Below are 23,018 nucleotides of genomic sequence, written 5' to 3' on the forward strand. Positions count from 1 at the left end.
ATACAAAAATAAACAAAACTTTACATATTAATTACACATACAAATTAAACATCAGTTTACATCCACTTTACAATTATAATACACTTCTACTATTCAAAAAAAGAAAACCTCAAACCTTAAGCAAAGAGAGAAATTAACTCTTATATATCCTCCCCACTGTACTCTTCCCCCGAGGAGAAGTCTATAAGTGAAGCCACACCCCTATTATTAGGCCCTGGCGGGGACCTTGGCTCTGCCTCAGGAGGTGGGGCTCTCTTTTTATTTTTCTTCCCATGCTTTTTTTTAACTGTTACCCAAGTCTTTTCACCCTCCTCATCAGATAATTCTTTGGGACGTTTCTGGGCACCTTTCACCGAGACCTCCATCTCCTCCTCCCCAGTCTGGCTCTCCCCTGCTGAGGAGTCAGACGAAGAGACGGCAGCCAGCCGGCCACCAGGCCGACGCCTACAAGGGGGGGGGGGTCAGAAACCTGAGGACTGGAGACCTGAGCCACCACCCCCCCGGAAAGAAGGGGCCCAGCTACCTCTTCCACCCTAGTCCTGTTTACAGGCTCCTGAACTTCAACAACAGGAACAGATCGAACCACCCTCTCCCTCTGGGATGCCTTACCTGCCCCCTGAGCTTGGGGCTTCCCCCGCAACCCTTCCTCAGGAACATCACCTTGTCCCTTACCCCCAGAGCTCCGCCCAGCAGGGGGCGGGGCACTATTTTTATTTGGCCTACTGTCTGTTGCTGCTTCCCCCTTGTAGGCCCTGGGGCATCTGCTAAATGGATACCCCATCTGACCGCAGAGGTTGCAGCAAATCAGGCCACAAGTTTCCCCCGAGTGCCCAAACTTATTACACCTGATGCACCGAACTACAGTGCAGTCAGCACTCAAGTGGGTTGGGCACCCGCATCTAAAACAACGGCGGGGCTGGCCTGGGTAGAACACTAGGATCCTGTCCCTCCCCAAAAAGGCACTGCCCGGGACATGTGCAACTGTATTACCAGCTCTTCTCAACTTGATCCTAGTGCTCCATGCTCCAGTCCACACCCCGCGCTCATCAAGGCACTTGCTTAGGGGACACTGCAACTGGCCGTGCCTCCCCAACCAAGTCGCGATGTCCTCTGGGGGCAGACTCTCATTCCTGACTAGTATTGTGATGTTTTTAACGTCCTCCTGCCTGCTTAGGGGGATCATGCGGAAACCCCTCCATGGATCAGCCCCCCTGATTAATCCGAAAGCAGTAATGAATCGCTCCATAACCACTGCATTCGTGAAACTCACATCAAAATCAGGGGAACCTGATGGGTGAATCACCGCAAACAATTCCCCCACTTTAATCCCCAGTGACAAGATCATATCCACCACTTGTCCCCTAGTAGGGCATTGGCCACTCCCCTCCCACCTTAACTGAATTACGTTCCTGCGTTTGCGCTCTGGGCCACCTGTCCCCCTAGACCAAGAGTTGGCCCCGGAGGACTGATCAGCCGGGGGCACCCGAAAATTACTGGCCCCAAATTGATGATAAAGGTGGCCCAGAGCCACACTTGACCCCACCACGTTGGCATAGGACCGCCTCTCACCTAGGGCCGTTAACAACTTCACCTCTGGTGTACCCCTCAGTATAGGTTCAGGAGGAGGAGCCCCCACCCTAGAGACAGGGGGGGCAGCAGAGGGTGAAGCCCCGGCCCCCTCAGCACGAAGGCCCCCACCCCCCACCCCACCTACACCAGACTGACCTACCTGGGGAGCCTCATCCCCCGAACTGTAAAAGAACGTATTCCAGGACTCCTGACATTCCACTTCCATGTGGGCCCTGCAAGAATCCACCAGCACCTGTCCCCATTCACTTTGGGACCCCTCCAAGCCTTTAATATACTCCATTGCTGGGTTACCTTCGTCCAGTTCACCCATTGGACAGTCCCCCCATGCAGAAACTTGGCCAGGTTCTAGATTATTTGATATTTCCACATTATTAATATTTTCCTCAATATTTTCCTGAAACGCAGGACCGGAAGTCGTGTTAACCACCGGCCGGAAATGCTCTCCACGGCCAACTTCCGCTCCCGCGGATGTCACTTCCGGCCCCAAATCAACCTCGTTAGAAGCCGATCCGCCCACCGGAAATGCATCACCCGCCCCCACTATTTTCTCTTTGGGCTCACGCCCGGCAGACACGCCCCTTTGCCCGCGAAAAGACGGTGTTCTATTACCAACAGCCGCCATTACCGCACTACCAGGAGCCTTGTCGCCGGCCGCCACTGTATCCCTCCCCACAGCGGCGGTCAAGCTGGCCTGGCTCTTCACATCACCTTCACACATTCTAACACCTTTCCCCTTACCCTGAGACCGGCTTGCAGCAGCGGCAGCCGACAACTTCGCTGATGGCATGCCCTGCTTACAACTACCGGCTGAGATCACTGGGGATTGCTTCGGTAAGTCCAACTTTTGTTTGTCTTCTAAACTTGTTAGCTGTATCACAGGAATCTTCTCCTTTTTAGAGTCTCTCTTATCTTTCTGTTGCTTTTTCCCTCCTGCTTCACTGGGACCTGAAACGCCACCTGGGGTCACAGCGCCACACACAGGTTGGTTACCCTTGGGCTTGCCTGGCCCTTCCGCAGTACCACCGGGAACAGCATTCTTTGCCTTGGGGTTTCTTCTCCCATCACCGCTCTCCTCCGCACTCCCATTTACCGGGGATGTCTCTTTCCAGGCCGGGGTTGCAGCTGGAGCCTCCACCAATATTGGGGTTACCGGCCTCTTTTCCTCCACCTCTGCTTCTCCATGGGTGTCCTCCATAGAGGGACCTTCCATCTCTCCTTCTGGCGCTGTAGTTGGGGTTAAACGCTGCTTACGGCGTCTAACTGCTTGAGAGCCCTCATCGCACGCCACTCTCATAACTTTTTCTATATTCAACAGAAAGTCCTTTTCGCTTGAGGCACTTTCAATTAGATTTGATAAAAGCTCACCAAGCATGTTACACTGCTTTTTCAGTCCATCTATGACAGGTTTGAATTCTATTCTCTTCCTGATACCTGATCTGTCGCATCTATTCCTCAGCTCGGCCAAAACTTTAATTTTTTCGCAGTAACAGCGAGAAGCCTTTACCATTAAGCTCTTGGCTTTCCTTTTCCTCTCCGCAGATTTCTCCACGTCTTCTCCTGGCTGTCTCAGAGACCAGTCAACCAAGTCAAGCTGGTTTTCTAAGTACAGCCTCTCCTCCTTAACGAACTCCTGGAGCTTTAGGGCTCCACGCTTTTCCTCAGGCCGAGAAACAGGCTCCTGGCCTGGGCTGACCGACGCCATCAGCTCCCTCTCCTCCTCCACCACTCTGGAAGTTCTCACAGGTCAGAGCACGCAGCCAGCACACACAATCTCCTACAACTGACTGCAAGTTCTATTAAAAAAGAGCAAGATAGCTAGATATATAGGTGGATATAACGGTGTATACTGCGGTCAGGGCACGCAGACAGCACGCACAATCTCCTACAACTGACTGCAAGCTCTATTAAAAAAGAGCAAGACAGCTAGCTACATAGGTGGATATAACGGTGTATACTGCGGTCAAGACACGCAGACAGCACGCACAATCTCCTACAACTGACTGCAAGCTCTATTAAAAAAGAGCAAGATAGCTAGCTATATAGGTGGATATAATGGTGTATACTGCGGTCAGGGCACGCAGACAGCACGCACAATCTCCTACAACTGACTGCAAGATCTATTAAAAAAGAGCAATATAGCTAGCTATATAGGTGGATATTTTTTATTGATAATGACTGCTACCAATATAACATATTACAAACAAACTTTACAAATCACTTTACAAACAAACCAAACAATACTACAACTTAATTATTTAGCAACACTTTGCCTACACAGGGGGGACATAACCAAATCACGTACTTGGTCATCTGACATCCTGTCAAGAACCTTGTCCCACTCATAACGTTCTTTCTTTTTCTTTTTCTTCCTAACAAGAACTTTACCACCACTATTAGGATCAGGACCACCATCATCCCCCGGGACTTCTTGCGCCACTTCCCCTTGAGCCGTTTCAACAGACCTACTCACTACTTTACTGTACCCATGTTCGTCTCCAGACACCGAGGAGGCCGAAGACTCAACTCCCTTACCCGAAAGGCGACATGGAGAGGAAGGAACCGGACTGGGGGATCTGAGAGGACTCCTACTCCGCGAGGAGCTTACCCGTGCCGGTTTCCTCCTTGCTGACCTCCTCCTCACCACTCTCCCTCTTTTCTCCTCCGCCGGGCTTAGCCCACGACGAGACGCTCTGCTACATGGAGCACCCCCAGCACGAGGAGAAGTAGCAGGAAGACTCTTCCCTAAGGGACCTTCATTAGTGGGACCGACTACACCTTCCATTGGGGCTTCGTTAACAGACGGGCCTTGACCCCTGGGTACTTTGCTAGCATCGGGGGTCACCTCAGCATCAGTTCCCCTAGGGGGTGCTTCCTTGGTTTTCCCCACCACTTTTTGATTACCCTGAGCATTTCCCCCTGTGGGCCCAGGGGGAGGTCCCTCCCCCCTGGGTTGACCACCAGGTGGAACATCACCTCTGTAGGCCTTAGGGCACCTGCTAAATGGGTCACCCATTTGGCCACACAGATTACAACAGATAAGGCCACATGCATCGCTTGAGTGGCCAAATTTGTTGCATTTTATGCACCTAACAACTGTGCAATCTGCGCTTAGGTGGGTTGGACACCCACACTTAAAACATCTCCGGGGTTGTCCTGGATAGAACACCAGGATTCGGTCCCTCCCGATAAATGCACTACCGGGAACATGCACCACCGTATTACCCGCTCTCCGTAACCGAATCCTGGTGTTCCAAGCCCCGGTCCAAACTCCCCGCTCATCCAGGCACTTATTTAGGGGACACTGCAATTGGCCGTGCCTACTCAGCCAAGTTGAGATGTCCTCCGGGGGCAGGCTTTCATTCCTCACCAGAATAGTGAGGGTTTTCACATCTTCTTGCCGACTCAAGGGGATGATCCTGAAACCCTTCCAGGGATCAGTCCCCTTGATCAACCCAAAAGAGGTGATAAAAATCTCCATCACCACTAGGTTTGTGAAACTCAAATCAAAATCATGAGACCCTGCAGGGTGGATGACCGCAAAAATTTCACAAACTTTAATTCCCAGTGATAAAATCATGTCAACCACCTGGCCCCTACTAGGGCACTGACCTTCCCCCTCCCACCTTAACTGTACTACATTACGGCGCTTGCGCTCCGGGCCACCCGCACCCCGAGACCACGAATTGGCCCCAGAAGGTTGACCAGCCGGGGGAGCACGGAAATTACCAGCCCCAAACTGGTCATACAGGTGGCCCAGAGACACATTCGCCCCTGCGACATTTGCGTAAGAACGCCTTTCTCCCAAGGCATTCAGGAGCCTGGCCTCCGGTGAACCCCTCAAAACAGATCCTGGGGCAGAAACCCCTTCTTTAGGATCCGGATGAGCCACCCCAGCTTCCAAGCCCCGAATACCTTCCTCCAACTCCATACCTCCTTGCTGGACCTCCGGGAGACCCTCCACCAGACCACTTAGCGATTGGTCACGGAGAAGGGCATCCAGGCCATCCGACTCCTCTGCAGTCTCATGAGCCCCACATGAGTCCACTTGTACATTTTGTGACCCTTCCAAGCCTTTAATAAACACCAATGCTGGATCGTCAGCCTCATCTACATCCCCCATGGGACAATCACCCCATGCTGACACTTGTCTAGGGGGGAGATTGTCCGAGATTTCCATACACTCATTTTCCTCCCGTTCGGATACTACAAAAGCTGCCGACCGAACGTTCTTCACACGGCCAACTTTCACTTCCTCCCGTTCGGATGCTACCGAACTTCCTCCCGTTCGGAGCGAACGAACGTTCTCCCGTTCGGATGCTATACCGGAATCTGCCGACCGGACGTTCTTCACGCGGCCAACTTCCGCTTCCGGCCCTGGCGACCGCAGCTTTCTTCCTTACAGAAACCCCGCCAAATTCTCCCGCCACTAACGATTGTTAGTGTCAGCATGGGAAGACGGCGTCCCTCCATGCTGTCCCGCCATTGCTTCACTACTGGACACCGCTGTGTTTACTACAGAGGTAGCCAGGCTGACCTGAGTCTTTTGTCCACCTTTACCCTGGAGCTCCTTCCCCTTACCCTGTGACCGGGTTGCAGCAGTGGCAGCCGACAACTCAGCTGACGGCATGCCCTGCCCGCAAACACCGGCTGGGTTCACTGGGGATTTACAAGGTAAGTCCGTGGCTTTTTTAGTCTCCATCAGTCTTTCCAGCTGTACCACTAAACTCTGCTTTCCTCTCTGACCTTGGCTTGGCACTGCACCACTGGCGTCCACAGCTACCACCGGGTCTGCAGCCCTGGCAACAGGCTGAGAACCACTAGGCTTGCCGGGACCCACTGTAGCGCTACCTAAGCCCTTAGTCACTGGGATAGAGTCTCTCATGTCACCTTCTGTCTTTGCCTTGGTCCTTATCTTTTCCGGGGACACAACCTTCTGCTTTTCTCCTCCATCTGTCTGTGCACTCTCACTTGTGGGTTCCTCCGCCTCTCTCATGGGCTCCGCCGCCTGTGATAGACGCTGGTTGCGGCGTCTTACCACTTGAGAGCCCTCATCGCACGCCACTCTCATAACTTTTTCTATTCTCAACAGAAAGTCCTTTTCGCTTGAGGCACTTTCAATTAGATTTGATAAAAGCTCACCAAGCATGTTACACTGCTCTTTCAGTCCATCTATGATAGGTTTGAATTCTGTTCTCTTCTTGATACCTGATCTGTCGCGTCTATTCCTCAGCTCGGTCAAAACTTTCATTTTTTCGCAGTAACAGCGAGAAGCCTTTACCATTAAGCTCTGGGCTTTTCTTTTCCTCTCCGCAGATTTCTCCACATCTTCTCCTGGCTGTCTCAGAGACCAGTCAACCAAGTCAAGCTGGTTTTCTAAGTACAGCCTCTCCTCCTCAACGAACTCCAGGAGCTTCAGGGCTCCACGCCTTTCCTCAGGCCGAGAAACAGGCACCTGGCCTGGACTGACCGACGCCATCAGCTCCCTGTCCTCCTCCACCTCTCTGGAAGTCCTCAGAGATCAGAGCACGCAGCCAGCACGCACAAGCTCCTACTGCTGACTGCAAGCTCTATTAAAAAAGAGCAAGATAGCTAGCTATATAGGTGGATATAATGGTGTATACTGCGGTCAGGGCACGCAGACAGCACGCACAATCTCCTACAACTGACTGCAAGATCTATTAAAAAAGAGCAATATAGCTAGCTATATAGGTGGATATAATGGTGTATACTGCGGTCAGGGCACGCAGATAACACCCACTAAAGAAGAGCAAGAACGCAAAATCGGCTGATAACGAACGGTGTATACTGTGTTGAAGGTACACAGAACACCCACTAACTCCTACAGACGCCAACACACTACACATGGCCGCCGCGCTGGCGGCCTTATATAGGGTGGGGCGTGTACTACACCGCCTGAGCATCCTGCCTGTGGCCAATCATGGCTCTCCTCGCTGCTGGCGCTGTGATTGGCCAAGCATGCGGGGTCACAGTGCATGCTTGGCCAATCATGAGCCAGCAATGCACTGCGATGGTGCAGTGCATTGTGGGCCGTAAGCGCCACATGAATTTGGCGCGAACGGCCCATAACGTTCGGTATTCGCGGAACGGGCGAACAGCCGATGAACACGAAGCTCATCCCTACTCTTGACAAACACCAAGATGGTCACCTCGGCAAACAAGCAGAAAAATAAAACAGGTCGTTGACGACAACAACAACATATTTATAAAAACCGTACGGCACCTGATATTACCAGGCAGTCTCCCATTCAGGTACTAACCAGGCCCAACGCAGCTTAGCATTCGAGATCAGATGACATCGTGTACATTCAGGGTGATGTGGCCATAGGCGATCTTGTTAGCCATTCTCAACCCTCTTGACAAACGCCAAGATTGTCACCTGGACAAACAAGCAGAAAAATAAAACAGGTCATCGATGACAACATATTTATAAAAAAGCCTATGCCACCTGGTATTCCCAGGCAGTCTCCCATCCAGGTACTAACCTGGCCTGACTCTGCTTAGCATTCGAGATCTGGTGCATTCAGGGTGATCTGGCCATAGGCGATCTTGTGGGCCGTTTTCATCCCTCTTGACAGACACCAACATGCCCCTCCCCCGGCAAACAAGCAGAAAAATAAAACAGGCCGTCGAAGCCAACAACGTATTTAAGAAAAGCCCACGGCACCTGGAATTCCCAGGCAGTCTCCCATCCAGGTACTAACCAGGCACGACCCTGCTTAGCATCCGAGATCAGATGAGAGCGGGCGCATTCAGGGTGATGTGGCTGTAGACGATCTTGTGGGCCACTTTCAACCCTCTTGACAGACGCCAAGATGGTCACCGTGGCAAACAAGGAGAAAAATAAAACAGGTTGTCGAAGCCAACAACGTATTTAAGAAAAGCCTTCGGCACCTGGAATTCCCAGGCGGTCTCCCATCCAGGTACTAACCAGGCCCGACCCTGCTTAGCACCCGAGATGCGATGAGAGAGGGGCGCATTCAGGGTGATGTGGCCGTAGGCGAACTTGTGTGCCACTTTCAACCCTCTTGACAGACGCCAAGATGGTCACCCCGGCAAACAAGCAGAAAAATAAAACAGGTCGTCGAAGCCAACAACGTATTTAAGAAAAGCCTATGGCACCTGGTATTCCCAGGCGGTCTCCCATCCAGGTACTAACCAGGCCCGACGCTGCTTAGCATCCGAGATCAGACGAGATCGGGCGAGATCAGGTGCATTCAGGGTGATGTGGCTGTAGGCGATCTTGCGGGCCACTTTCAATCCTCTTGACAGATGCCAAGATGGTCACCCGGCAAACAAGCAGAAAAATAAAAAAGGTAGTCGAAGCCAACAACGTATTTAAGAAAAGCCTACGGCACCTGGTATTCCCAGGCGGTCTCCCATCCAGGTACTAACCAGGCCCGACCCTGCTTAGCATCCGAGATCAGTCGAGATCGGGCGCATTCAGGATGATGTGGCTGTAAGCGGTCTTGCAGGCCACTTTCAACCCTCTCGACAGACGCCAAGATGATCCCCCGGCAAACAAGCAGAAAAATATAGCAGGTAGTCGAAGCCAACAACGTATTTAAGAAAAGCCAGCGGCACGTGGTATATGAAGGCGGTCTCCCATCCAGGTACTAAACAGGCTCGACCCTGCTTAGCATCCGAGGCGATCTTGCTAGCCGTTCTCAACCCTCTTGACAAATGCCAGGATGGTCACCTCGGCAAACAAGCAGAAAAATAAAACAGGTCGTCGACTACAACATATTTAAAAAAGAGCCTACGGCACCTGGTATTCCCAGGTGGTCTCCCATCCAGGTACTAACCAAGCCTGCCCCTGCTTAGCATCTGAAATCAGATGAGATTAGGGGCATTCAGGGTGATGTGGCTATAGGCGATCTTGTTTGCCACTCTCAAGCCTCTTGACAAACGCCAAGATGGTCACCTCGGCAAACAAGCAGAAAAATAAAACAGGCCGTCCACGACAACAACATATTTTAAAAAAAGCTCACGGCACCTGGTATTACCAGGCGGTATAGCATCCAGGTACTAACCAGGCCTGACCCTGCTTAGCGTCCAAGATCGGACGAGATCGGGCACATTCAGGGTGATGTGGCCGTAGGCAGTCTTGCTAGCCACTCTCAAGCCTCTTGACAAACGCCAAGATGGTCACCTCGGCAAACAAGCAGAAAAATTAAACAGGTCGTCGAGGCCAACAATGTGTTTAAGAAAAGCCTATGGCACCTGGAATTCCCAGGTGTTCTCCCATCCAGGTACTAACCAGGCCCGACCATGCTTAGCATCGGAGATCAGGCGCATTCAGGGCGATTTGTCTGTAGGCAATCTTGTTAGCCAGTCTCAAACCTCTTGACAAATGCCAAGATGGTCACCTCGGCAAACAAGCAGAAAAATAAAACAGGTCGTCGACGACAACAACATATTTAAAAAAAAACTACGGCACCTGGTATTCCCAGGCGGTCTCCCATCCAGGTACTAACCAGGCCCAACCCTGCTTAGCTTCCCTGATCAGACAAAATTGAGTGCAGACAGGGTGATGTGGCCGTAAGCAATCATGTTAGCCACTCTCAACCCTCTTGACAAACAACAAGATGGTCACCTCGGCAAACAAGCAGAAAAATAAAACAGGTCGTCGACAACAACAACAACATATTTATAAAAAAGCCTGTAAGCCCGGGTACCTGCCCAAGAACCGCTGCCCCACCAGGTTAAGGACTTGAGCCACACAAGGCACATGGGTCAGTTGTCCCTGTCGGAAGGGGGAGAGGAGGTTGGTGCCATTGTCGCAAACCACCATTTCTGGCTTAAGCTGGCGTGGCGTCAACCACCTCTCGGCCTGTCCCTGCAGGGCTGACAAAATATCTGCCCCAGTGTGGCTCCTGTCCCCCAAACAAACCAGCGCAAGCACGGCATGGCATAGTTTTGCCTGCGTACCTGCGTAGCCCCTGGAACGCCTACGGAGCACCGCTGGTTCTGCGGACAGAGCACTGGAAGAGGCCATGGAGGAAGAAGAAGAGGAGGGGGTGGAGGAGAGAGGTGTGTCACAACCAATAGTAGCATTTTGGAGGCGTGGTGGCGGAACAACCTCCAACACTACTGCACCTTGTCCTGCATCCATCCCAGCTGCCAGAAGAGTGACCCAATGGGCCGTGAAAGACAAGTAACGTCCCTGTCCATGCCTGCTGGACCATGAGTCAGCGGTAATATATGCACCTTACCGCTGACCGCCCTGTCCAGCGAGGCAAGGACATCGCCTTCCTTGAGAAAAAGTGGCGTTTGGGGAACTGCCACTGAGGACCACACATTGTACAAACTCACAGAAGGGGGCCGAGTCTACCAACTGAAAAGGCAGCAGTTGAAGTGCTAGCAATTTAGCCAAGCTAGCATTCAACCACTGGGCATGTGGATGGCTGGGAGTGAACTTCTTTCGACGGTCCAGCAGCTGGGGCAGGGACATTTGTCTGCTATAATCGGACGTGGGTGTACTGCTAGCAGAGTGCCCGGAAGCACTTGGCTGTGACACACCTAATTCTACACCTTCATTCCTCTCAGAGCAGGTTTCAGAGAGGACTGAAGGTCTAGTGGGGTTGGAGATCCCAGCTGATGAGGAGCAAGGAGAGGTCCACTTTGTTCTTTGGTGTGGGTCTTTGAGGTACGCTTGCCAACGAGCTGCATGGCAGGTCAACATATGTCTGGTCAAGCATGTGGTGCCCAAGCGGCTGATGTTTTGGCCACGCGAGATACGCTTGAGACATATGTTGCAAATAGCAGCGGTGCGATCTGATGCACTCATCTCAAAAAAGGCCCACACCAAAGAACTTTGAGAATAATGCGCAGAGGCAGCGCCCTGCACAGGTGGTTCAGTCGATGTGCTGCCCCTAAGCTGGCCCCCGGAGGGCATCCTGCCTCATTGGACATGTGCCTTCTCCTCCTCCTCTCTCCTATCAGGCACCCACGTGGAGTCAGTACCCTCATCATCCCCTCCCTCTTCATCGCAGGAGGAAACCTGGCAGTATGCTGCAGCTTGTGGAACATGACTGCCTGATTGCTGTCCTTCTTGAGCATCCCCTCTCTCTGCGCTCACGCTACTGCCTTCCTCTAGCTGAGTATCATCATCAGAGCCTACAAAACACTGGGCATCCTCCTGGAGCATGTACCCAACACTGTGCTCAAAGAGTTCAGGAGACTCCTCAGGAGGACGCGGTGGGTCTAGGGAAGGAGTCACTGATGATGACATTGAGAGGAGGGAAGACGATGCGTTGGCAGCTGCTTTGCTAGTACCCTGAGCCTGGGTGAGAGAGGATGAGGATGAAGAGGGCTTGGTCATCCACTCTACCAAGTCTTCGGCATGTTGCGGCTCAGCATGTCCAGCTGCCGAAAAGAAGGACAATCGTGTCCCATGGCTACGTGCTGATGATGAAGATGCACCGCGTCCACGACCAGCACTGTTGTCTCTAGACACAGAGCCTGCTTGGCCTCTTATCGGCTCGCGCCTGTCTGCCTCTCCTTGTTGGCCTTCCAGACATGGTAATGGCCTGAAGGGAGATGGGAAAACCAGCATTTGGGTAGTGTGTATTGTGCTGGAGGCACACAATACCCACTAACTCCTGCAGATGGCTCAATTAGAGAAGAGCTATATAGGTGGATATAACGGTGTATACTGCGGTCAGGGCACGCAGACAACACGCACAATCTCCTACAACTGACTGCAAGCTCTATTAAAAAAGAGCAATATAGCTAGCTATATAGGTGGATATAACGGTGTATACTGCGGTCAGGGCACGCAGACAGCACGCACAACCTCATACAACTGACTGCAAGCTCTATTAAAAAAGAGCAAGATAGCTAGCTATATAGGTGGATATAACGGTGTATACTGCGGTCAGGGCACGCAGACAGTACGCACTATCTCCTACAACTGACTGCAGGCTCTATTAAAAAAGAGCAAGATAGCTAGCTATATAGGTGGATATAATGGTGTATACTGCAGTCAGGGCACGCAGACAGCACACACTATCTCCTACAACTGACTGCAAGCTCTATTCAAAAAGAGCAAGATAGCTAGCTATATAGGTGGATATAATGGTGTATACTGCGGTCAGGGCACACAGACAGCACGCACAATCTCCTACAACTGACTGCAAGCTCTATTAAAAAAGAGCAATATAGCTAGCTATATAGGTGGATATAATGATGTATACTGCGGTCAGGGCACGCAGACAACACCCACTAAAGAAGAGAAAAACGCAAAATCGGCCGATAACGAACGGTGTATACTGTGTTGAAGGTACACAGAACACCCACTAACTCCTACAGATGCCATCCCCCGCTCTCGCTTTGGCTAAGAAGCAGTCTCGCTAAGAAGCATGCCCGACCTACTTTTCTATCTCAAGGAGGGAGGCGATGGAATGACTGGCGAGCAGTGAGCCCGTGGACATCCTCCGTAAAAGCTGGGATAGCCCTATCTTCGTCCCTCTTTTTCTCCACCGGCTGCCTCCCCCGACTTTCACCCTTCTACTCAACCGTTGGCGTGGTGCACCGGCCACTGGGACTGGTGGGCGATGCAAGGCAGGTGACAGAGCACCGGGGCGGTGAAGCCGAACGGGAGGAGGCGAGGATCTCGCGAGATCTCGGGAGGCTTCCTGGTGTTCCCTGGTGTGGAGACACGAAGGGGAGAATAGACGGCGCTGCTGAGAAGCTGCAGAAGCGGAGCCGGACCCTCGAGGTGAACTCAGCCCTGATGGTGGAGCGAGCATGTGTGCCCCCAGCCTGCCTGGAGTGACGGGGGAGGAGGCGACCCCCCAGAGAGCAACCCGGAGAGCATCGGAAGAGAGGGTGAGAGTGGATCTATTACTACATTCTTTATGGGACTGTAACTTTGAGGACAAACCGGATCCACCCTGAATGCTTATGTGGGACAGTAAAAACATGTATATAAGGGCGCATGGACACTAGTGGAGTGACTTAGAGGGATTGGGTAGCAGGAGAGCCCAGGTATATATCCCCAGACGCACTCATATGCTGGAATTTGTCTTGGCTACAGAGATAGCCTGGCTATGAAATAAGTTGATGAATAGAAGCAAGCTGGAGAGTCCCCCCCCCCCCCCGCACACCTGGGTTTCTTAGGACCCGACAGAAGCACGGATGCACAGCCTGGTGTAGCAAAAAGATAAAGCCTTAACATAGAGAAATAAAGAGATAATAAAGAATATAAAGACTCTAAAGACTCTAAAGAATAAAGAAAGCGGTGGAGAATAAGTAGCAGGGATGACAACACGCAGAGACGTGCAGCATTACAACCAGCGGCAGGAGGAAGCAGGAACTCAAATGTGCTGCGTGCTTATCTGACGCCGCAAAAGGGAGAACGATTGGCAACCCGGAACCAAGAAGGGAGACGGGGGAGCCTGGAAATGGCAGGTGGGCATACGAAGTGGGGACGAGGTGCATCAACACTGAATCACAGTGAGCCTATGGGGTACGGCCGCGGTTTACAAACCTCAGGCAGGGAGGAGCGGAGAATAAGTGGAAATTATCTGGAGGGAAGGCAGAGAGAAGGAACACAAACCCCAGGAGGCATGAAAGAGGACTGGAGGAATGGTGGAGTGAGGGGGGAAAAAAAGAGACTCTCAATATTGGAAGGCACCCTAACAGAACAGGATCAGGACCCACAAAGATCCCCTGCTAAGGAAATAGTAATAGCCAGCGAAGATGAGGAAACCCGAGATACAGCCAATAATGGGGGTAATTTACCTGAGGAAGAGCAAACAGAAGGAAGGGTGAAAGGCCAGGACCCCATAGGACCTCATGCCGACATACTAAGGAAAGAAATGGTAAAAGAGAGACTGGAAAACCCCACCAGGACAGAACAAAATAAAGGAGGTTTTGAGGGGGTAGAGACAGAAAGTATAAACATAGAATGGGACCTTAGAGAGCATATAAAAGCACTACCCACGAAGGCGGATATCCAACAGCTAATAGCTTCAGTAGAGAAATCATGTAAACAAGCAGTGGAGGAATTAAGGGAGGAGGTGGAGGCAGTAAGTAATCGAATGGAAGGAATTGAAAATACCCAAGAAGAGATGGCACAAGCAGTAGCGGAGGTTCAGGATACCATTAAATATCATGAGGAAGTAATGAATAATTATAGAGATAAAATGGATGAATATGAGAACAGGGATCGGCGACAGAATATACGAATACGAGGTCTACCTGAAAAATATCACAGTAGTGACCTGCCAATGGTGGTGCAAAAGTTATTCTGTCAAATTATGGGAACAGCTGCGCCCGAATTTATTGAAATGGACAGAGTTCACCGTGTCACCTCCTTTGGAACTCAAAACAAAGATAAGCCAAGGGATGTGATATGCAAATTGCATAAGTATACAATAAAGGAAACAAACGGGACATCCCCACAATTGAATATGAAGGAGCTCATATCCTCTTGTTCCCTGACATAGCTCGTCGTACATTAATGCAGCGTAGAATGGTCAGACCACTGTTGGAAGCTTTACAGGCAGCAGACATTAGGTACCGATGCGGGTACCCATTTCGCCTAATAGCATCAAGGAACGGGAAAACAGCAGTACTCCGCACCAGAGACGATTTAAAAGAGTTCTTGGGAATATTAGAATTGCCATTTATAGATTTCCAAGATTGGAGAATAGCTAACGTTAAGACACTAATCCAACGACCTGAGCCATGGTCCCAAGTGGGAGGAAAAGGCTAACGAAAGACTTTAGTACACTTTAGTATAAAAGATTGAAAGTAGGGAAAAGAAGAGAGACTTAGGAAGAAATAGAAATAAGCAAAGCCAGGGGGGAGGGGGGGGAAGTATGGGTCAGTTCTCAAACTCGCTACTTAACTTTATTGAAGGTCCCTTTTTTTTTTTTTTTTGTGTTTTTTGTTTTTTGGTTTCTGTGAATTTTTTTTTCCAATTAGGCGGGTCCCGTGGAAAGGGATTGACTAACCTGCAATATGCAGGAGGGGGGGAGGGCTCGGGAGGAGAAAGGAGCAACCAAACGGGCTCACCCTACCGTTAGTTGGTACATTTTACTAAGTAAAGTGTTAGGTTGTGGATGTTTTCGGTACGGAATTTTTTTTGACGTTTTTCTGCAGGTGTACATGGAGGCGGGGAACACGAGATACGCAGCAACAGATTAAGAATGGTATATATATACTCAGATTAAAGAAATGGCTAAAGTATTAAAAATAATGACTTATAATGTAAGGGGATTGTGCTCACCCCAAAAAAGGGGCCGTCTTTGGCAGGAATTAAATCACCAAGCTGTAGACATAGTTTTTCTACAAGAAACACATTTTATGTCAGGATCCGTACCAAGGCTACCGTTATTCCCATACAACCAGTGGTTCCATGCAGTATCGCCTATTGCGAGAGCTAGAGGAGTATCGATAGCCTTTGGGAACATGTGCCCTCTGACATCCATAGTGGTGAACATAGACCCAGAAGGGAGGTTCCTCTTTATTAAAGGAACACTGCAGGGACAAGGGTACACATTTGCTTCAATATACGCCCCAAACACACACACAGTTGATTTTCTGGGAAAAACACTAAAAGCGTTAGAAAAATTCAGGGAAGGGTTCTTGATTCTTGGAGGGGATTTTAATATTATTGTTGACACTAAATTAGACACAACAACAGGGAAAACACCACTATCATTTAGAGCACTTAAACATGTAAAAAAATTATTCCAATCCTCACACCTGGTAGATAGTTGGAGGGCATTAAACAGAGAAAAAAAAAACTACAGTTACTATTCAAAGAGCCATAACACCTACTCCAGGCTGGACTGGATTTTGGTAGACCAATATTATTTAGAATATGTAAAAGCAGTAAGCATTAAGCCAATAACGATCTCGGATCATGCCCCGGTGGTGGCGGTGATCTCCCCTACATACGCGGGTCATAAGGAACGAACGTGGAGATTAAATGAGTCATTACTGGACGATAAAAAAATACTAGAGGACCTCCAACATAAATTAGTGGAGTATTTTGATTTAAATACATCAGAGGAAGTATCGGAGCAAACTGTGTGGGAAGCCCACAAAGCGGTAGTTAGAGGAGAATTAATAGCACATAGAACACGAGTTAAAAGGGAAAAAAGAAAAGAGATAGAAGATCAGTTGGAAAAAATAAAGGAACTAGAGAACAAACATAAGAGCACTTGTGAACCAGGAGATGCCAGGCAGCTGGGAATTATGAGGGAGGAGCTTTCCAGGTGCCTGGACAGAAGGGTCAGGGATAAATACAGATTTCTTGCACACAGGTTCCATGAGCTTGGGAATAAATGTGGCCGATTACTGGCTAGACAACTAAAAAAAAAGAGGGAATTATCCCACGTACACAAAATCAGAGTGAATAATAAACAAGTAAAGGACACGAAATTAATAGCAATGGAATTTCAACAATTTTACAAGAAGCTATATAATATCCAACCCATTCTGGAGCAGGCGGAAGATAGGGGGAGGATAGAAGAGGTGAGAGATTACATTTGTAGTTCTACAATACCAATGTTCCCTTCCAGGATAATAGAAAAACTAGAAGAACCAATAACTAAAGAGGAAATAAGAAAAGCAATAGAGAACCTGCCGAGGGGGAAAAGCCCAGGACCCGACGGGTTAACTAATGCATACTATAAGAAGTTTGCCCAAATTCTAGAAACACCTTTATGCAGATATTTCAATAATATTACTGCCTCTAACACAATGTCCTCAGAAGCACTGCTAGCATACATAACAGTTTTACCGAAACCGGGAAAGGACCCACAGGAATGTGCCAATTACAGACCCATATCACTGCTTAATTCAGATACTAAACTAATAGCAAAAATTATAGCTACTAGAATACAAGAAGAGGTAACACAATTGGTCCATCGTGACCAAACGGGTTTCATGAAAGGCAGAGAAACCAAAGATAACACCATACGAGCCCTACATATACTTTATTGGATGCAAAATGGCCCCGATAAATCACCCAGAACAATGCTATCAATGGATGCTGAAAAGGCATTTGATAGAGTGGACTGGGAATTTATGAAGGAAGTGCTGAAAGCAATAGGTATGGGAGATCGAATGATGGGATTGATAGCAGCATTATATGCAAAACCCAGAGCAAGAGTGAAGGTGAACGGTACTCTATCAGGCTGCTTTGAAATACGAAATGGCACAAGACAGGGGTGTCCCCTGTCTCCAATACTGTTTGCCTTGACTCTGGAACCATTTCTGTGCAGGGTGAGAGAAAATAAGGGAATAAAAGGGATAAGAATAGGATCTGAGGAGCATAAGGTATCAGCATATGCTGATGACCTACTATTCTATCTTTCAGAACCACAGGGATCAATAATGGCACTAATGGAGGAGGTCCAGAGATATGGAAAAATTTCCAACTTTAAAATAAACATGGAAAAATCCATAATATTACCCTGTCATGTACCCCCATTGATGTCAATGGTAATGAAGAATAACCTTCCATTTAAACGGGAAAAAAAATCATTATATTATTTAGGAGTACATATCACGGCGGAGGCTAAATCTTTATATGAACTTAATTATGGAACTCTAATAACAGAAATAACTAAAGATTTAAATTGGGTGGAAGGGTTATTCATTGACATGGTTTGGAAGGATAAACACTTTGAAAATGAATATATTACCCAGAATAATATATATCTTAAATACTGTACCTATAGCAGTGCCTCAGGTCTTTTTTAAGAGAATACGTAAAATGTTTATATCCTTTATATGGAATGATAAAAACCCTAGAATAGCATATGATATCCTGCGTAGAAATAAGAAGGAAGGTGGAATAGGGCTTCCAGATGTCTTTATGTACTATAAAGCAATGTCTATGGTACGAATACTAAACTGGTGCCATGACTCCTCAAATAAGGCATGGGTTTCGGTAGAAGAAAGTATGGCGGGCAGAAATCTAGCAGGGGCTCCATGGATACAGTCCACGAATAGAGCTCTATCAAAGTGGACATCACCACTAACACGGAATACGTTAGCAGTATGGGACAGAATGAACAAAAATGAAAAATATGCCACATGCACATCACCACTGGCCCCTTTAGGGGGATATCCATGGTTTCCACCGGGGGAAGAAAAGGGAGCATTAGGTTCCTGGGGCTCAGGGGGAATACAAGGTGTCTAAGATATGCTCCATTAGGAAGTTTACTCCCCTTAACAGAATTAATATCATCACAAGGAGATATACACATGTCGAGATGGAGATATTACCAAATGAGAGATTTTTTAAATAAATTAGAACCCCAAGTAAGACCTCTGAGCTCCCTTACGACATATGAGAAGATGTGTATGAAAATAGAAAAACCAAGTAACTTACTATCCCAGATGTATAAATTAGTTCTTAGTGAACAAAGTAGCACAATTCCTTACTTTATAAGAGAGTGGGAGAAAGAACTAAGATGCACATTTAGACCAACACAAATAAAAAAAATTATGGAAATGACGCACGCGACATCAATAAGCGCAGCAATACAAGAAATGTCATATAAGTTTATAGCCAGATGGTACCGAACCCCAGCCAGAATAGCAGAGATATACCCAACAGCGGATGGGCATTGCTGGAGAGGATGTAAGGATAAGGGGACGTACCTTCATCTATGGTGGGACTGCCCAAAAATTAGGATTTTTGGGGAGGGAGTGGCTAAATGGATAGGGAGGATAACAGCAAAACCATTAGAAATGACACCCCTACAATATCTGTTTCATGGGACAGAAGGAACCATTAAATCTTATAAAAAAGGAGTCATACCACATCTGCTGAATGCAGCCAAAATATTAATACCTAGATATTGGAAACAGATAGCATGTCCCACTCTATTGGAATGGAAGGGAGAGGTAGATAAAATAATGGAAGCTGAAAAATGGATATATGATATAAAAGAACAACAAGAAAAATATAAAAACATGTGGGCAGGCTGGAAGCACTATTCCCGAGAAATAGAGAAAGAGTAAGTTATACCAGATTAAAAATTTAGATAATCCCTCCTGAGCCTCCCAGAGATCCCTGATAGGGAGAGGGAGGAAGGAAGGGAGAGAGAAAAATCAAGAAGCTGTTGCGCAAGCTCGTGTCCTCCAAAGGTACATCGTAGAAAGGATAAAGGGGAAATATGAATCCGAACCACAACCTTTAAATTTTGTTGTTTGTAGTATGTTTTAAGGTATATGGGAAGTGAATAAATGATGGAAATGTAATTGGAGGAGGGGCTTGAGGGAGGGGGGTAGGAGGAGAGATAACCAATGGTGGAGACACAAAAATAAACAACACAATTTTTAGGAAACATAAAGGAAGGCTGAGGACCTCCCTAAGCACAAAACACAAACAATACACTAAGGGGTTACAAATGGAATAAAAGCACGCAATAATGATTAAATGAGAAAGGATTTTTCTTGTTCTCTTTTTTTGTTTTTTTTGTTTTATATAAATAAAAGGAATCACAAGGGCACAATAAAAACACATAAAGAAGGGAAATAACACAGGGGAGAAATTTAAATTCCCCCCCCCTTTTTTTTTTTCCTACACACAGGTTAACTCTACTCCAAGTACCCCCTCCTCTCGGGCCACCACCTAATATTGTTATAGATATGTAATGGAAAAGTATGTATGTAAATGTGAAGACTTGTGTAAACCTCAATGCCTCAGGATTGAATGTAATTGTCTGTTGAATTTTATATAAGAAAATAATAAAGATGATTTAAAAAAAAAAAAAAAACTCCTACAGACGCCAACACACACCACATGGCGCTGGCGGCCTTATATAGCGTGGGGCGTGTACTACACCGCCTGAGCATCCTGCCTGTGGCCAATCATGGCTCTCCTCGCTGCTGGCGCTGTGATTGGCCAAGCATGCGGGGTCACAGTGCATGCTTGGCCAATCATGAGCCAGCAATGCACTGCGATGGTGCAGTGCATTGTGGGCCGTAAGCGCCACATGAATTTGGCGCGAATGGCCCATAACGTTCGGTATTCGCTGAACGGGCGAACAGCCGATGAACACGAAGCTCATCTCTACTCTTGACAAACGCCAAGATGGTCACCTCGGCAAACAAGCAGAAAAATAAAACAGGTCGTCGTCGACGACAACAACATATTTAAAAAAAAGCCTACGGCACCTGGTATTCCCAAGCAGTCTCCCATCCAGGTACTAACCAGGCCTGACCCTGCTTAGCATCCGAAATCAGATGAGATCGGGCGCAGTCAGCGTGATATGGCAGTAGGCAATCTTTTTAGCCACTCTCAACCCTCTTGACAAACGCCAAGATGGTCACCTCGGCAAACAAGCAGAAAAATAAAACAGGTCGTTGACGAAAACAACAACATATTTATAAAAACCGTACGGCACCTGATATTACCAGGGAGTCTCCCATCCAGGTACTAACCAGGCCCGACCCTGCTTAGCATCCGAGATCAGACGAGATCGTGTACATTCAGGGTGATGTGGCCATAGACGATCTTGCTAGCCATTCTCAACCCTCTTGACAAACGCCAAGATGGTCACCTGGACAAACAAGCAGAAAAATAAAACAGGTCATCGATGACAACAACATATTTATAAAAAAGCCTATGCTACCTGGTATTCCCAGGCAGTCTCCCATCCAGGTACTAACCAGGCCCGACCCTGCTTAGCATCTGAGATCTGGCGCATTCAGGGTGATGTGGCCGTAGGTGACCCTGGGGCCACTTTCAACCCTCTTGACAGATGCCAAGATGGTCACCCCGGCAAACAAGCAGAAAAATAAAACAGGTTGTCAAAGCCAACAACGTATTTAAGAAAAGTCTACGGCACCAGGAATTCCCAGGCTGTCTCCCATCCAGGTACTAACCAGGCCCGACCCTGTTTAGCATCCGAGATCAGACGAGAGCGGGCGCATTCAGGGTGATGCAGCCGTAGGCAATCTTGTGTGCCACTTTCAACCCTCTTGACAGATGCCAAGATGGTCATCCCGGCAAACAAGCAGAAAAATAAAACAAGTCATCGAAGCCATCAACGTATTTAAGAAAAGCCTACGGCACCTGGTATTCCCAGGCGGTCTCCCATACAGGTACTAGCCAGGCCCAACCAGGCCCAACCCTGCTTAGCATCCGAGATCTGGCGCATTCAGGGTGATGTAGCCGTAGGCGATCTTGTGTGCCACTTTCAACCCTCTTGACAGACGCCAAGATGGTCACCCCGGCAAACGAGCAGAAAAATAAAAAACAGGTAGTCGAAGCCAACATCGTATTTAAGAAAAGTCTGCAGCACCTGGTATTCCCAGGTGGTCTCCCATCCAGGTACTAACCAGGCACGACCCTGCTTAGCATCCGAGATCAGACGAGAGCAGGCGCATTCAGGGAGATGTGGCCGTAGGAAATCTTGGGGTCACTTTTAACTCTCTTGACAGATGCCAAGATGGTCATCCAGGCAAACAAGCAGAAAAATAAAACAGGTCGTCGAAGCCAGCATCGTATTTAAGAAAAGCCTACGGCACCTGGTATTCGCAGGTGGTCTCCTATCCAAGTACTAACCAGGCCCGACCCTGCTTAGCAGCCGAGATCAGACAAGAGCGGGCGCATTGAGGGTGATGTGGCCGTAGGCGATCCCAGGGCCACTTTTAACCCTCTTGATAGACGCCAAGATGGTCACCCCGCCAAACAAGCAGAAAAATAAAACAGGTAGTCGAAGCCAGCAACGTATTTAAGAAAAGCCTATGGCACCTGGTATTCCCAGGATGTCTCACATCCAGGTACTAACCAGACCTGACCCTGCTTAGCATCCGAGATCAGATGAGATCAGACGAGATCAGGCGCATTCAGGGTGATGTCGCTGTAGGCTATCTTGTGGGCCACTTTCAACCCTCTTGACAGACGCCAAGATGGTTACCCCGCCAAACAAGCAGAAAAATAAAACAGGTCGTCGAAGCCAACAACGTGTTTAAGAAATGCATACGGCACATGGTATTCCCAGGCGGTCTCCCATCCAGGTACTAACCACGCCCGACCCTGCTTAGCATCTGAGATCAGATGAGAGCGGGCGCATTCAGGGTGATGTGGCTTTAGGCGATCTTGTGGGCCACTTTCAACCCTATTGACAAACACCAAGATGGTCACCCCGGCAAACAAGCAGAAAAATTAAACAGGTCGTTGAAGCCAAGAACGCATTTAAGAAAAGCCTATGGCACCTGGCATTCCCAGGCGGTCTCCCATCCAAGTACTAACCAGGCTCGACCCTGCTTAGCATTCGAGATCAGACGAGATCGGGCGCGATCGGGCGCATTCAGGGTGATGTGGACGTAGGCGATTTTGCTGGCCATTTTCAACCCTCTTGACAAACGCCAAGATGGTCACCCCGGCAAACAAAAATAAAAATAAAACAGGTCGTTGAAGCAACAAC

At 48.6% G+C, this 23,018-nt stretch overlaps 14 pseudogenes; all 14 read right to left on the reverse strand.

Annotated features, from left to right (window-relative positions):
* Positions 1-8,263: 8,263 nt before the first annotated feature.
* Positions 8,264-8,382, reverse strand: LOC143978643 (5S ribosomal RNA; annotated as a pseudogene).
* Positions 8,383-8,490: 108 nt separating this feature from the next.
* LOC143979751 (5S ribosomal RNA) lies at positions 8,491-8,610 on the reverse strand (annotated as a pseudogene).
* A 108-nt stretch (positions 8,611-8,718) lies between these two features.
* On the reverse strand, positions 8,719-8,847 carry LOC143979170 (5S ribosomal RNA; annotated as a pseudogene).
* A 107-nt stretch (positions 8,848-8,954) lies between these two features.
* LOC143977669 (5S ribosomal RNA) lies at positions 8,955-9,073 on the reverse strand (annotated as a pseudogene).
* A 291-nt stretch (positions 9,074-9,364) lies between these two features.
* LOC143979410 (5S ribosomal RNA) lies at positions 9,365-9,483 on the reverse strand (annotated as a pseudogene).
* Positions 9,484-9,592: 109 nt separating this feature from the next.
* LOC143979717 (5S ribosomal RNA) lies at positions 9,593-9,711 on the reverse strand (annotated as a pseudogene).
* Positions 9,712-10,036: 325 nt separating this feature from the next.
* On the reverse strand, positions 10,037-10,155 carry LOC143979409 (5S ribosomal RNA; annotated as a pseudogene).
* Positions 10,156-20,748: 10,593 nt separating this feature from the next.
* LOC143978860 (5S ribosomal RNA) lies at positions 20,749-20,867 on the reverse strand (annotated as a pseudogene).
* A 111-nt stretch (positions 20,868-20,978) lies between these two features.
* On the reverse strand, positions 20,979-21,097 carry LOC143979521 (5S ribosomal RNA; annotated as a pseudogene).
* A 325-nt stretch (positions 21,098-21,422) lies between these two features.
* On the reverse strand, positions 21,423-21,541 carry LOC143979195 (5S ribosomal RNA; annotated as a pseudogene).
* A 337-nt stretch (positions 21,542-21,878) lies between these two features.
* On the reverse strand, positions 21,879-21,997 carry LOC143979098 (5S ribosomal RNA; annotated as a pseudogene).
* A 107-nt stretch (positions 21,998-22,104) lies between these two features.
* On the reverse strand, positions 22,105-22,223 carry LOC143979092 (5S ribosomal RNA; annotated as a pseudogene).
* A 344-nt stretch (positions 22,224-22,567) lies between these two features.
* On the reverse strand, positions 22,568-22,686 carry LOC143979445 (5S ribosomal RNA; annotated as a pseudogene).
* Positions 22,687-22,794: 108 nt separating this feature from the next.
* LOC143979027 (5S ribosomal RNA) lies at positions 22,795-22,923 on the reverse strand (annotated as a pseudogene).
* Between the last annotated feature and the right edge of the window lie 95 nt (positions 22,924-23,018).

Source organism: Lithobates pipiens, unplaced genomic scaffold (assembly GCF_037356315.1).
Source record: "Lithobates pipiens isolate NorthernLeopardFrog02 unplaced genomic scaffold, aLitPip1_a1.2 Scaffold_13, whole genome shotgun sequence".
NCBI lineage: Eukaryota > Metazoa > Chordata > Amphibia > Anura > Ranidae > Lithobates > Lithobates pipiens.